Raw genomic sequence first — 16,695 nt, forward strand, 5'->3', positions numbered from 1 at the left:
GATAATAATAGCCCCTACTCTATGTGCGACCCTGAACAAATCATTTAAACTCCCTGAATCTCAGTTTCCACATCTGTAAAATGGGGATGATGATAATAATAGCCCCTACCCTGTGTGTGACATCACTTAATCTCTCTGAACCTCAGTTTCTACATCTGTAAAATATGAATGATCATAATAACTCCTACCTCATAGGGTTGTTGTGAGGATCATATGAAATATTTGGAAAGCATTTAGCTCTATATGACTGCTAGTTATTTGTGCTATTATTATCATTTTTGCTGTCCCTGTTTTCTATATTTGAATTTCTTGCAAAGGTATATCCAAAGCATGAAGTAACCACTCCTGTAGAGGCTGATGTTCCTTTGCCAATGAGTCAGATGTTATGGCTTCAAAGTTCTACTGATTCAGTTCACGATCAGTGGTTTGATAAGGCTGTTAGGGCTCTCAGTCTATGAAGATCCAGATGGTTCTCACCACTTCCTTTTCATTAAGCAGCTGTCCCCAAGAAAGCCTCAGAATTATAAGCTGAGAGTGCTGTAATTATTCACTGCTGGCTTCCTGCCCAGCCTTTCTCTGGTCCTACAGTTTAAGAGGGATATGCAAGGGGTAAGAGAGGGAGACCACCTACCTCCTGTTTCTCTTTCAGGGTAAGAAGAGGTGATGTGCAACAGAAAACTCATTCAATTAAATGACATTTCCTATGATCCAGTTGCTGAAATGAGCTTCATTTTCATTAGATGGCTCAAAATCATTAGCCTTGGAGTCTTGAGATGCATGGCTCTTTTGAGTTTTCATTTGGAAAGTAAGAAAGACAGGAAATATAAGCAAGAAAAGAAATAAACTTTTCAGTTTTCTAATTCTTTAAATTTGTATTCCCTGAGCTTAGTATAGTGGGAGCCTAATAAATGGTGACTGACTGGTTGATGATGGAATCAGAAGGATTTATACTATTTAGTAAATTCAGTAGAATACAAACAGTTCAGTAATTTGATAAGAGCAAGGAAGAAGAGAACCAAGATGGCAGGCCCTTCCATGGTTATTCATATCCCAGAGGCTGTTCTTTTGCAGGACCTCCATTCTTTTTTCCAAGAGTTCTTATAAAAACCACATCTGGGGGGCAGCTAGGTGGTACAGTGGATAGAACACTGGCCCTGGAGTGAGGAGTACCTGGGTTCAAATCCAGTCTCAGACACTTAATAATTACTTAGCTGTGTGGCCTTGGACAAGCCACTTCACCCCATTGCCCTGCAAAAAAAAAAAAAAAAAAAAAACAACCCTAAAAAAATAAATAAATAAATTTAAAAAAAACACATCTGACTGGTTGACTATAGCTCTTCATAAGTTCATGGGGCAAGCAAAAGGGTGTGCTTTTCCATTGCTAATGGACTTAAGATGTAAGATCTGAGACAGATTTTTGGAAAGGACCAATGTGGGAATTGTTTTGCTGAACTGTGCATATTTGCTAAGAGGAATTTTACTGTGTATTGTTCAGTTGGGACAGTAGAGGAGAAAATAAATGTTTCCAATAATCAATTAATTAAAAAAATAAAACAGCATAGTCTTAGAGAATTGCATAGAGCTGTGAGAGGCTAAATGATTTTTCTGTGGTATCTTGGGGTGTATGTATTAGAGATGGAGGTTCAACTCTGAACCAGGCTGTCCCTCTGGACTCAGACTATTACATAAGCATTTTACCTGGGAAACACAAGTATGTAGAATTGGCCCTAAAAATCAATTTCAAGTGAGTTCAGTGAGGTAATTTTTCTGTTCTGTGGATAAAGTGTCAATCATTTTATCTATCATCACCAAGATTTTGGTTAGGGAATGCCAGGGCTCTGAATAAAATTACTTAAGGATGTTGAACTAAAGACAAGTTTAGAAATCTCTTGAGTTTTGAATTTTTCCATTGAATTTCTAACAGATTTAGCACAGAGTCAACAGATTAAATATTCTAAATCTGAAATGGGAAGTCAGTCCTTGAGACAAATAATAGGGTCCTGAATTTGATGTTAATCTCTTAGGAGAAAAATCTGAGTGTCTAAAGGATCAGACAACACTCTTTCCAAGTATCTTTACAGGATTTCAGACTGAAAAACAGTGAATTTCCCTTCAGTTCCTTTGTTTCTCCAAGAAGATGATGATATCAGGAAGTTGATGCCAAGACTTAGGAATTAATTGGATTTAAGTGAGGAAGAGCAGTGCAAAGTCATCAGTCTCACTTTCTCCTTCAGAGTCATCCGGGTCATGTCTTTAGCAAAGTTTAAATGAACACATACCCATAGAAGCATAGATGTAGGATGAGAAGAAAGAAAGAAAGAAAGAAAGAAAGAAAGAAAGAAAGAAAGAAAGAAAGAAAGAAAGAAAGAAAGAAAGAGATCAGAAGCGAGGAGACAAAGAAAGAAAAAAAAGAAGAAAGATAAGGAAGGAAGGAGGGAAGGAAAGAAGGAAGGAAGGAAAGAAGGAAGGAAGGAAGAAAGGAAGGAAGGAAGGAGGGAGGAAAGAAGGGAGGAAGGAAGGAAGGTCAGACAGATGGAAAGAGGGAAGGGAGGAAGGGAGGGAGGGAGGAAAGAAGGAAGGAAGGAAGGGAGGGAGGGAGGGAGGGAGGGAGGGAGGGAGGGAGGTTGGACAGATAGAAAGAGGGAAGGGAGGGAGGGAGGAAGGATGGAGAGAGAGGGAGGAAAGAAGGAAGGAAGGGAGGGAGGAGGGAAGGAAGGAAGGTCGCACAGACGGAAATAGGGAAGGAAGGAAGGAAGGAAGGAAGGAAGGAAGGAAGGAAGGTCGCACAGACGGAAAGAGGGAAGGGAGGGAGGAAGAATCCCCAAAGCCAATATGGGCATTAAAAGAATACGAGAACCATCCCGCATCCCGGGGGCCGCCAGCCCCACGGCCGCCCGCGGGTCCCGCTGCGCATCTGGGCCGGGGCTCCAGCCGGCCCCCCGCCCCTGCACCTCTGGCCGGGCTCCACGCGCGTCCTGGCTCGGGGCTGAGCCAGCGCGGGGCGGGGCGGGGCGGGGGGCCGCTTTATAGCCGCGGGGTCCGGCAGCCCGGGGAGCAGCGCGGAGCGGCCCGGGAAGCCAGGACGCCCCCGGCAGAGCCCCCCGCCCGGCCCCGCAGCCTGCGCCGCCTGGAGCAGCCCCGAGGGGGGACGAGGAGAAGCAGGTAGCGGGGTGGGGGGACCCCGAGAGAGGGGGGGCGGCAGGTACAGGTGGCGGGGGGATGCGGGGAGGAGGCCCGACCTAGCGCCCCGCCCGCCGGAGCTCGGGGTGCCCACCTGGGCGCCGCAGGCTCGGAGCAGGAGGGCTCGGGCCAGCGCCCAGCCCACTCTGCCGGGCTTGCCGTTCCGCTCCCTTTGTGGACTGGACGGTTCCTCCAAGGCGACTCTCCTCCAGTGCAGATCGCCACCTGTTCCTTCTCCCAGAGTCTTAGAGCTTCTGTCCTCTGGGAGAGGGCAGAAAAGTGAAGGGACCCAAAGGAGGGGAAGAAGTGCGGCTCTCCTTGCAGCGAGGATGGTTCCCTGTCCCCGCCGGGCGGGCTATGTCCAGCTGCAGCTCCAGGTCCAGCTCCAGCTCCATATCTATACATATCTGTATGCCTCTCTCTATACACACATATAATTTATCTGTAGATATGGATGTAGAGATTGATATAGTCATATAAAATCGATATTTACAGATTATTGATGTCCATGTGTAATTACAGTTATATGCTGATATATATTTATATTTACATCCATTTAGCCTTCTTTTATATTTACCTAATCTAAATATTGTACCTGTTTCCCCCCAAGACAATGTGACCTCCTTGGAAGCAGGGAGTGGTGGTTCTTACTGGTTTTCTATTTTTCTATTCCCGGCGCCTAGCACTGCGTAATCCGAGTTTATGGCATACCAAAGGTCGACCTACATTTTCCTGAGGCGTGACTCCACTACCCCAGCTTACCTTTGTCATTTTTATACAGCGCCCCCCCATCCCTAGCATTCTGTATATAAGCGGTGCTCAGTAAATGGTTAGTGAAGGTGTTTAACCTAGCCATGTCAACCTCCCATAGAAATCAAACTGCTCAATAGCATCTGAGGATCCTGCACATATTTTGATGTAGAAACTCCATACCGCTATGATTGATATTCTGTAGAATGTTTATTGAGTTGCTTGACTATTTTCCAATTATATTTTAATCTGATTTGCAATGTTTCCGACTTCCTATGTTTGACACTTCTCAGAGCCTGTCCCTAGAAGTGGGTTGGGTTGGGTTTTTTTTTTTTTGGTCTTCCCTGCCCTCTCCCTATTATGTCTTCTGTTATATCAACAATCTCTTTGCCTCTGGAATAGGTTTTTTCCTTTCTTTTTTCCCCACTCCTATGCTTCAGCATCCAAGCAACAAGAGTTTGGGTTGCTGAGCTTCTCAATTCTCAAGATTAGGAGAGAAAGTTTTTCCTAGGTAGGGGGTGGTGGTGCACCACACTATGGGAGGGTGACAGCAATCTTAAAGCTAGATTTGTTCCAGCTGGGGGAAGGAGAGTAAAATATACTGGAACCTTGAGGACAGTCTGGTCATCCAGTATTTGATAAAATTACTTTTTGTTTGCATTGGAAGAAACTTTGTTCAAAATTATCATTTGGAAGATTATTATGGAAGGAAAAAGTCTCCAAAGTTCTTAATGTGAGGCCTGTGAACTTTAAAAAAAAAAAGCATTCTTGTGAACTATCTTTCACTATAATTGGTTTTCTTTGTATTCATGTCTTTTTTATGTATTTCAAAGTCTTCTAAGAAGGCTTCACCAGGGGACCCATTGAATCCATAGCAGAAAATCTTAAATACATATTTGCCTGAAGATAAACTAAATAAAAAGATGATTTTTATGTAGCAAATGGAAAAGCAGAATGGATTGAAAAGAAAAGTTAAGGATTTTTAGTTATTTTGTGTTTTTTGCTCCATATCCTCAGTGGAGTGGTCTCAATTCATGGAAATAAAGGATGTTCCAGAAGCCTTTGTGCAGTCCTCAGCTGGAATGGGTTTAACACTGAACAAAGACTTCTGGGACAGTCTACTTTTACAGCAGCCTCCATTTGCTCATTTGATGATAACCCCTCAAATGGGACGTTAAAAAATCTCAAGTGACCTGCATTGCAGCAAACATTTAATGAATGTCTGTTGAATAGAAGCCTCCAGTTTAAAGAACTTCAGACAAATGGGCTCAAAGTAAAGGGTTCAATTGTTGTTTATAAGGGAGAAACTTGGAATTTTCTTCCCTAATCTTTTCCTTTCCAAGATAATTAAAATATGTTGTAAAGAAAGAAAATACACTCCCTCAAGGCCACCTTTTCATTTAGTGGTAGATCTTAAAAATGACACCCCTTGAATGTTCCTGGTGAAAATGGAATCTTGCCATAGAAATTTCTGTTTTGCTTCCTTTGAAGGGTAAGGGTAGTGTTATTGCTAAGGTTACAAATGTGAGTCAGTCACCTAAGTTCCTCTGATATTAAAGAGAATAAATAAAATCTCAAGAACTGAGTATCATCAAGGGCAAGGCTGAAATAAATTACTGAAGAGTGTAAATATTTGGAATATTTAAAAATAAAGGGCTCCATTGCAAGCAGGAATGGAATTTTTTCTCAGGGGTATCTAATAACCTCTACCCCTTTGAAGCTAGGGATGGTTCTGTTGTTGGCTTTTTAGTAGCTGATGGGCCATGAAATAGATATCTGTAACTCAGGGGTTAAAGTTAACTTTGGCCTGTGTTCAAGGATGCTTATTTATAATGAGCTAAGGCCCTGCTGCTGCTGCTGCTGCACCTGCACCTGCACCTGCACCTGCACCTGCACCTGCACCTGCACCTGCACCTGCACTTGCACCTGCACCTGCACCTGCACCTGCACCTACACCTGCACCTGCCCCTGCCCCTGCCCCAGTGGGTTTCTTTAGATGACTAGGCTGCACAGTTCTAGCTAAGAGCAAAGGAACCCTAGGGTCAGTAAGGTATTATAGTGCATAGAGCCCTGGAGTCAGGAAGCCCCAAGTTCAAATGTGACTTCAGGCTCTTGGAAGCTGTGTGATCTTGGGCAAGTCATTTTACTTCTATTTCAGTTTTCTAGGATATAAAATGGGGATAATAATAGCACTTTCCTCCCAGGGTTACTATGAGGATCAAACGAGATGTTTGTAAAGCACATGGGTACTGTGACACCTGGTATGCATAAATAGGTGTTTCATAAATCCCGCCTTCATCTGTTCTGGCACCATTTTTTTGTAATCGTTTTCTCATATAGGGTAGCATATCACTGAGGCATCTAGGTGACCCAGTGAATAGTGCACTGGGCCTGGAGTCAGAAAGCCCTGAGTTCAAATCCAGCTTCAGATACTTAATAGCTGTGTGACCCTGAGCAAGTCACTTAACTTCTGTTTGCCTTAATCCATCAAAGCAGGAAAGGGTAAAGCACTCTTGGATTGTTGTCAAGAAAACGTATAGCCCATGGCACCTTAAAAAGTTGGATATGCAATGTACAACATGGAAACAATGTAAAGACTGACAAATTACTTTCTGTGGGGGGGGATGGGGAGGGAAGTAAGATTGGGGGAAAAATTGTAAAACTCAAAATAAATAAAATCTTTAATAAAAAATTTTTTTAAAAGTTAGATATGACTGATTCGGCTAAACAACAACACATCACCGAAAACTCTTAACGTATATTTCAACAAATGGGCAGGTCATCAGAGTAGATGACATTAATAATAGAAGAAATTGTTAGGATTTTTATATCACCTACCATGTGCTAGCATTCTGAGTATTTTATCAATTTTGGCTCATTTGAGCCTCATAATGACTCCAGAGGTAGATGCTAGTATTATAAAGGCCAATTTACAATTGGGGAAACTGAGGCAAACAGGTACCTACATACCACATGTAAGATCATACAATATTGTAAAAGAGGACCCTCAGAAAAGAAATATATGGAATTAGCAATATGTTTTATACTGGATTCAAGGAGACTTAAATTTCATTGATATGGTCTTGAAGAATTTCTAATTTCTCCTGTTAGGTAAGCTCCAGTGGCTCCCTATTTCCTCCATGATTAAACATAATTATCTCCTTTAGTCCTTTAGTCCTCTATTCCCTTGACACAACCTAACTTCTAGCCTTTTTACAAATTGCTTCCCCTGGCACTCAGTATGTCATTATCTTTTCCCAAAAAACTTGCCATCCTTCCCACTATTCTATTGCTATCAAAGTTACCACTACCTTTCCAGTATTTAATTATGTAATTTTAGTATTATGATCAATACTTCTCTTTTACTCAATCCATATAGTTGTTTATGTATATGATTTGTTTGTATGTAAGTGTATATGTATGTATATATATATATATATACATATAAATATATATGGATGCAAATCTTTATCTCTATATAGAGATATAGATATATATCTATGTATCCCAGTGGCCAAATCTTGCCATTTCTAATGCCACATCTATCAAATCATCACATTTATCAAATCCTATCTCTTCTCTCTTTTCCCAGTGGTCATCATCTTAGTTCAGGTACACATTACCTCTTAACCCAAGAAGGTCTCATTGCCTAAAGTGTCTCACATTGATGCTTGAAGTCCAAATCTGACTTTTTCATTTCCTTTACTCAGTAACTTCAGTGAGTCCCTATTGCCTCTAAAATAAAGCATAACCGGGGCGGCTAGGTGCTGCAGTGGATAGAGCACCAGCTCTGGAGTCAGGAGTACCTGGGTTCAAATCCAGTCTCAGACACTTAATAATTACCTAGCTGTGTGGCCTTGGGCAAGCCACTTAACCCCATTGTCTTGCAAAAACCTGAAACTAAACTAAACTAAACTAAACTAAACTAAACTAAACTAAAATAAAATAAAATAAAAATAAAATAAAGCATAACCAGCTTTACTTAGCTTTCCAAGCACTCTACAACTTGGCTGCAATCCATCATCTCAGTCCCATTCCTCTTCCTATGCTCTGATCTGCCTTCCTAGCACTCCATCCCTGGTACTGCTACTGTTGAACTGAGTAGAAGGCTACTTCCTCATCATATCCATCTCAGAGAATCTTTCTCTTCCTTCAGAGCAAAGGTTCAGCACCTCCTTCCTAAAGTCTTTCTTCTTGCCCCTAACTGCTATTGTCTTCCCTCTCAAAGCACATTTAACTATTTTATATTTATTAATTTTAGACTTTTGTATATATTTTTATCTCCCTCCTTAGAATTTAAGTTCCTTATGAACAGAAGTCTCATTCATTTTATTTTTTTATCCCTAGCATATGACCTGTCTGATAAATACTTATGGATTTTAGTCTAGTCAAACTGATGTTCTTGTTCTTCCTCACACACAATGCTCCTTTTCCCATCTCCATGCCTTTGTATAGGCTGCTTCCATGTCTGCTCTCCTTTTCTCCTAGGAAATGCCCTACTCAGAGAGGTCTTTCCTATTCTTCTCCAGGCATTAATGTCTTCCCCCGCCCCATTATCTTGAATTTATTTTACATACATTTACTTACATGGGCACATAGAATAAAAAGGTCCCTGGGGAATGCTTAATTTGGGTCTTTATATCCCAAGCATGTGACTCATAATAATTGCTTAATAACTACTTACTGATGAACTGAACCATCAGCTCATGCTTAGAACCTGATAGGACCTGACACAGCTCAGTCTCCAAGTCACCTCCTTGCTTCAGTGAGATTTCAGAATCCTTGAATTTAATAGGTGCTTAATAAATGTTGGGATTGAATGAAACAATACTACAAATGTGGTTCCAAAAGAATGAGTTAATTCTTTTACCCAACTATGTAATTTCTATTATTTTGCTTAGATTATTTTGTTTCTAAGTAGTGTAAGAGATCAGCTCTAGCCAGGTCTTAGTCTTGTCTCAATTAATGAGGAAGGACTGGAGTTTTTGGTTACTGTTTCCAAGTGCAGTGATTTATTATTACTAGTTATGATAGAATTGTACTATTAAATATGTGAGGGTATCTTGGGGTTTTCTCAAGCAAATTAAGGCTTACGCCATTTGCCAGAGTAAACAAAACTTTTCTAACACTTGAAAGTTAGCCTGATGCATGGGAAGATACCCTGGACTGGACGTTAGGAGCTCTTGGGCAAATTTGAATTCCCTGGGTCAAAGTTTCTCTATTTATAAACAAAAAGCATTTGAAGTTAAATTGAATAGTGAAAATAGCCCTGAATTGGGAACCAGAGGACCTTATCCCTGATTTTTACTGTATAAGAGATCTTGGAGAAGGATAACCACCCTGTATCTCAGTTTTGTAAAGTAAAGTCATTGACCTAGGTTATCTTTAATATGTCTTAAAATTCTTGATCCTGTGATCACAAAGGTCCCTTCATTACCATTGCTCAAGGATAAATGGAAAGGAAATAATCAGCAAAAATTTTAACACCCACCCTTTTAATTGAAAGGTTTGGGGTTTGTAAGGAATTATAAAACAACAACATCCAATTATCATTGCTGCCTCCCGGAGAAATAGCTTTTCTTTTCAAATATTCGCATTTTATTACTCATCTTTTTTGAATCTCACCATTGAATTTTGACTTTGCAACAGAATATCTTCACAAAGAAAAGCTCATCTTGAAAATACAGAAGATTAAAACCAGACCTAGTATTGCTATTCCTTTCTTAGAATTTTTGCCTGATGACAGCACTGTGATTGTGAAAATGACATTTTCCATTTTCTTATGATCTCTTTAAAAGCTGGAACTTTCATTTGTATGTTTTACTTTTCTTTATGATATTTTATAGAATCTGTCAGTTCTCAACAACTTAATTTAATAGGAAATACAAGAGATAGATCATTCTTTTTTTTAAAAAAAATTTCAATAAATACTCATTTGCTGAACCCTTTTGCCTTATTCTTCCAAAAGTCTTCACTGCTTTGAAACTTCTGTGTGTGATCTGAGATCTTTAGAGAGAGGGAGGTGGGGATAGGAAGGGAAGATGAACCATTCAGTGGGTTACTCATTCAGGATCTTACATAGACTGGCAGAAAAGAATATTACTAGTTTTCTGGTAATTAATATGTTGGTATTTCCCAATAAGTCTTCTTATTTTACATAGAAATTTGAATAAAGGGCTGGAAATTGGACTTGTGATTTCATTGGAGTAAGGAAATACCAATTGATCCTCTACATATAAAAGCTGGCATCTTCTCTACAACTGAGAGGGTCATACTCAGATTTATTCTGTGAATATGTATCAGAAGGGGCACTGATTCTTGGATCAATCCGCTCTCTATCCACTTTAGCAAGTTTGATAACCTGGATAGAATTGGAGGCACTAAACCATACATAAGCTGCTTTAGAGGCAGCTTGATGATTTAGAAAAACCACATATTTACATTATCTATGTTTAGTTTTATTCTTTTTTATTTTCTTTATTATTTCCCTATTACATTTTAATCTGATTTGGCCTGCCCTTTGCTTGACATGATTGCGTTATCCCCACTACCTCTCTTCACTAATAAGTCTTTTAGCAAATAAAATCTCTGTGACAGATAAGAAAGAAGCAAAATCTCTGTGCTTATTTTGAAATGTTAAATTTCTTCTGTCCAGTTTAAAGTGCAGTAGACATAAATGCATTATTGTAGATTGTACATAGATTCCAAATATAACTTTATTATATATTATATCAGTTATATTCAATGTATCAATATCAGTTATATATCAGTTATATATAATGTATATTATGTTATATGTAGATAATTTCATTAACATCACAAAAGAAAAATAAAGTGCACAGATTAACAGAAGAGAGAAGTAGACACAATGAAAAATGTAATATTTTTCAAAATGACAAATTTTAAAAAAGATCAATAAAACAAAAATTAAAAACAAATAAAAGAAAAAATAGTTTATTTGATTAGAGACCAAATTTAAAAACATAAAAAATAAGAACGGAAATTTTACAGGAAATGGAGAGTAAATTTTAGAAAAAATATTACAAACTATCATATGTTATTATATGTCTCCAAATCTTATTTTAAGGGAATTATGCAAATCTAAAATATTTATGAAGAAATAGAGATATCAAGAACTGGGTCTCAGAAAGTCATAAATTAATTTATGATTAGATTGAAATAGAAAATTATAGGGGTGGCTAGGTGGCATAGTGGATAAAGCACCAGCCTTGGAGTCAGGAGTCCCTGGGTTCAAATCCAGTCTCAGACACTTAATAATTACCTAGCTATGTGGCCCTGGGCAAGCCACTTAACCCTGTTTGCCTTGCAAAAACCTGAAAAAAAAGAAAGAAAAGAAAGAGATAGAAAATTATATTAACTCAGAGGGAACTTCAACTTGAAAAATAGGGTAACTCAAGAAAACAAATTCAGGGTCTCCCCCCACACATATAAGGAAACTCCACCAGCCAATAAGATATATATTTCTTTGCAATGTATTGTCTCAGGAGATTTCCCTAGCATCCTGAGGGTTTAGTGACTTGCCCAGGATTCCACAATCAGTATGTGTCAGAAATGAACTTGGGCCCAGATCTTCCTGACTCTATGCCATACTATCTTTCATGTGAAATCAGATTAGTAAAGCAAAATAATAAAAACATTATTTTATGAAAGTGTTAAAAAGCATATCAATAAAAGAATCATTTCCCTAAATGAGCACAAGTATCTCTAAAACAAAAAACAAGTATCTCTAACACCAGATAAAAACTAGAAGCTTTCTCAGTAAAGTGGTGGTAAAGTTAAGGTACCTATTTTCTCCACTGTAACCAAATATAGTATTAGGCATCCTGACTTTAACAAGAATTCAAGAAAATCAGGGAATTAGCAAGGACACAAAGGAGATACAACTATCCTCATTTACTCAAGACATAATTTATTTAAGAAATTCCAGAGATTCAATGAAAACAGTAAAGTGGCAGAATAGAAAATACATCCACATAAAGCATCAGGCTCCATTATGATACTACTAAAATCCAAGAAGAGCTAGAAAGAGAAGTTTCATTCAGAATAACTATAAAATATTTGGGTATTAACCTCCTAAGACAGAAACTGGACATGTAAATTTAGCTACAAAATTATTTTTACCAAAAAAACATACTTAAAAATAAGAAAGAGGCATCCATTGTTCAAGATTGGGTTGCAATGAAAATTTAATTGGTTGGCATGAAGATGTTCCACCTAAATTAATTTCCAGAATTATTACTATATCAAACTACAAAAGGATAGAAGTAGACAAAATAATAAATCATTTGGAGGAACAAAGGATCTCTAATCTCAAGGGAACTGATGGAGGGGAAAGGAGAAATGAGGGGAATCTAACAAAGATTTTGCACAACATTATGAAGCAGTAATCATAAAAACTAATTGATGATGGGAAAACATGTAGATTGGTAGAATTTACCAGATTGGAAGAAGTCACACAATAACAAAGCTTAGATTAACTGGAGAACATAAACCACTATGAATGGGCATCACAGAGGATGTATTTGTTGATGCTGAGAAAACTAAAAAGTAAACTAAAAAATAAAAATTGATTTTGATCAACATCTTAACCATATAGTTAAATATGTGATTTCAGTATAAAAAAAGATATATTATGAAAGACATGAGAGGAAGCTGGAAGGAGATATATTTGACAGGTATGACAAGGGAGAGAATTGCTGCCCAAAGGATAGAGTGATCATAAAAAAGCTTCAATTTCATGAAATCAGGTGTTTGCCAAACAAATGCAATTATTTATTAGAAAAAGCAATTAGGACAAGATAAGCTATCAATTGGAGAAAATCTTTTCACCAGATATGTTGATAACAATCTCATATCCAAGATGTATGAAGAATTTCCACAAATGGATGAGAACCAGAGTGATTCCTCAGCAGAAAAATGGCCAAAGGAAGATATGTATATTATCAATAACATTTGAATGCATTGCCAAACTGTGAATGATGAAAAATCAAAACTAAAACAATTCTGATGATTCACTTCCTACCCCATAAACTGGCAAAGCTCATAAAAGGTAAAAACAGTCAATGTGGGAAGGGCTGAATAAATTACACTGTTGGAATGAGGAGAACATTATGCACAGTAACAGCAACATTATGTGATGGTCAGCTATGACAGACTTAGCTCTTCTCAGCAATACAATAATCAAAGACAACCTAATAGATTTGTAATGGAAAATGCCATCCATATTCATAAAAAGAACTATGAAGTCTGAAAGCAGATCAAGATGGACCATTTTCACTTTTTAAATTTGTTTTTTATTTCTTGTGGGTTTTTCCTTTTGTTCTAATATGAATGAGATGAAGTTTTGAAGATGGTTGTGTATGTATGAAGTATAATAGATTGCTGTCTTGGACAAGAGGGAGAAAATTATACAAAAACAAATGTTTAAAACTATCTCTATATGTAATTGGGAAAAAATACTCCTGAGATCAAAATAAATAAATAAATGCTCTATTGGCAGGATTATGATACAGTGCAACTTCTGAAAACCTTCAATTACGTGAGAAAAGTGAGATAGTTTTTTATAGTCAATTATGTACCAGAGCCGCTAAATAGCACATACTGCAAGAATATCGAGGATAGAGGGAAAGGGGCCCTATACAAAATATTCATAGTAGTTACATGTGTGTATGTTAGCAAAAATAACTCTTGAATCAAAAATGATGGCCCTTCATTTTGGAACTGAAAACACTGTGAAATATGAATATAACAGAATATTATTGCACAATAAAAACGGTTAATATGAGGAATTCATAAAAACTTAGGATGACTTCTGTCAACTGATGCAGATCAAAGTATGAAGAGCAGAACAATTATCATAACAATATAAATCAAAATAGTAGTAAACTACATCAACATTCCAATTCACATAAAGATATTTGATTTCAAAGGATTGATGATAAAACACAAGGAAATGTAAAATAATAAGGGAAAGAATGAAAGCAATCATCTAAATAATTTTAAAAAATCAGCTATTCCCTATACATTTCAATCTGTTAGAATGAATTTATGCAGATAACTGTAACTACAGAATTCACCAAAATATTTAGATCAGGGTTCAGTACCTCTTGTTAACTGAGTTTATTTTTATTAGTCTATTATTTCAAGAGCTAATGTATTTCATAACTCAAAAGAGAAATTCTAAGAAATTAAATTTGGCATTGTGAGAGTGTGAGGGAGAGAAAGAAACATGCAGCATAATATGTTCATAATTATGATTTTAATCCTAAACATACTGGGTTAATTCATGAGGGATTTGGTTTTTTTTCTATACAATCTATGCTTTTAAACGGGAAAATGATTTTGGTATTAATGTGATGTTGGAATATATCTGAAATGCCTTTATGACATTAAAAATGGAAATTTTCTGCCAGAGTTGTTCTGCAAAAGCATGAATATTGGCTTCAGAAACTGTAAACTAATCATTTATTGAACTTTTGAAAAACGACTTGATGAATGTTTGGCAAGAACTTCTCAATGAAAATATACTTTGTTTGAGTCAAAATTTAAGAGGGCTTTGAAGTTCATAGCTATGGCTATGCTGAGTTGTTTCAGTTATGTCTGACACTGTCACTGTCATTTGAGGTTTTCTTGGCAAAGATATTGGACTGGATTTTCCATTTCCTTCTGCCACTCATTTTACAGATGAGGAAACCAAGGCAAACAGAGTAAAGTGACAAGTGACTCAGACTCACACAGTTGGTAAAAGTGTCTGAAGCCAGATTTGAACTCAGAAAGATGAGTCTTCTTCCTGGCTTTGGCTTCTATGCTATCTCCATTGCAGCACCTAGTTGCCTTGCTATGTTGATATTTGGACATTATTTGTTGATGGAGGGGAAGTGATATTAAAACACTTCTGCCTCATTTTTTCTAAGAAGTTCATATTTGTGATGCAGTGGATAGAGCACTGGCCCTGGAGTCAGGAGGACCTGGGTTCAAATCCAGTCTCAAACACTTAATAATTCCCTAGCTGTGTGGCCTTGGCCAAGCCACTTAACCCCCACTGCCTTGAAAAACCTAAAAAAACAACAACAAAGAAGTTCATATTTGTATTCCCAGTATCAATCCATTCCCACAGGGGGGAGGAGTCTTGAATCTGGAAATTACTTTTCTGGATGACGACTCAGACATATTCAATGTTTACCCAAATGAATTAGCTCTCCAGGCTTCTTCACCTCTTCATCAGCCTCAAGAGATGGGGGTTGGGGAGAAAGATGCTTGCCTACCTCCTCCCTATGTATTATCTCCTATCAACAAATAAGTTCCTTGACCACAGAGACTTGCCCAGTTTTAGACATAGAATAATTCCACCTGTAAAATATCGGACAAATCAGTTTACCTATCTGAGCCTCTTTCCATTTCTGATTGTTTCACATTTTAGTACCGGAACTCATCTTCTTTCTCTTGGGGAACTGGCTCACTCTCACTAGCAGATCTGGGGGACTTTCCAATGGGGCGATGGGCACTGCCACAACCACACAGCTACTGCTCCTTCTTGAGGTTCTAGTGTACAAGTGTGGGGATAGAGAATACAGTCCTGTTTCTCACCACTGTAGCTCCTGAGCCCATACTAGTGTGCTTCCCATTTACATATAGAAAAATAATCACAGTGACACTATTGACTCTAAAATATGAAATATTTACTAAACAAGAAAGCAAAGGAAAAGAATAATTTTGTCATTTATTCAATAGAAGGCAAAAGCAGGAATAATCAAAAATTAGAAATATCCACTCAGAAATATAGGTCATGGCCTACAATCCTTGTACACAAATGTCTATGGGATGGAGAGTGGGCACACAAAGAAACCTAGCAGAAAAGAACATGAGTAGCTGGGGTAACTTAGGACTCTGGACTGCAGAACTCAATGTTGATGACCTTTTTAAAAATTTTATTTTTCCCCCTGGTTAGATACAAAAGCAAGTTTCAGCATTCATTTTTAAAACCTTGAATTCCAAAAAAAACACCAAACAAAAAAATTTGAATTCTGAATTCTTTCCCTTCCACTCCACTCCTCTTCATTGAGAAAACAAGTCATTTGACATAGGTTAAAAATATGTAGTCGTGTAAAACATTACCACAATAATCACGTTGTAAAAGTAAACATAACTCCTCCCAAAAAACTCTCAAGAAAAGTTAAGTTTTGAAAGAAGCATACCTCAATCTATATTCAAATACTATCAGCTCTGTCTTCGGGATGGATAGTATTCCTTATCATAAGTCCTTCAGCGTTGTCTTGGATCATAGCATTGCAGAGAAAAAAGTAAATCATTCACAACTGATCACCCTACAACATTACTGTTATTTTGGATCTAGTACAGTTCTCATTGCATCTACTCATATAACTTTTTGTCTGAGAGTTATCTTGTTCATCATTTCTTATAACAAATAGCATTTCTGGGGTGGCTAGGTGGTGCAGTGGATAAAGCACCGGCCTTGGAGTCAGGAGTACCTGGGTTCAAATCTGGTCTCAGACACTTGATAATTACCTAGCTGTGTGGCCTTGGGCAAGCCACTTAACCCCATTTGCCTTGCAAAAAAAACCCTAAAAAAAACAAACGAAAAACAAATAGCATTTCAGCTTAATCACATACCACAATTTTTTCAGTAATTCCCCAGCCGATAGGCATTCAATCTCCAGTTCCTTGCCAACTGAAAAGAGTTGCTATAAATATCCATAGACATCCTTTTCCTTCCTCTTCTGCATC

General features: G+C 37.8%; 1 protein-coding gene across 2 annotated transcripts in view; it reads left to right on the forward strand.

The window, feature by feature from the left end:
• The first annotated feature begins 3,086 nt into the window (after positions 1 to 3,086).
• LOC141494514 (collagen alpha-6(VI) chain-like) overlaps positions 3,087 to 16,695 on the forward strand; it is a 138,216-nt gene continuing 124,607 nt past the window's right edge. For both annotated transcript variants that reach the window (XM_074195789.1, XM_074195788.1), the window contains exon 1: positions 3,087 to 3,162. The gene's annotated coding sequence lies outside the window, so the exon portion shown is untranslated. The remainder of the gene's footprint in view (positions 3,163 to 16,695) is intronic.

Source organism: Macrotis lagotis, chromosome 7, assembly GCF_037893015.1.
Source record: "Macrotis lagotis isolate mMagLag1 chromosome 7, bilby.v1.9.chrom.fasta, whole genome shotgun sequence".
Lineage (NCBI taxonomy): Eukaryota > Metazoa > Chordata > Mammalia > Peramelemorphia > Peramelidae > Macrotis > Macrotis lagotis.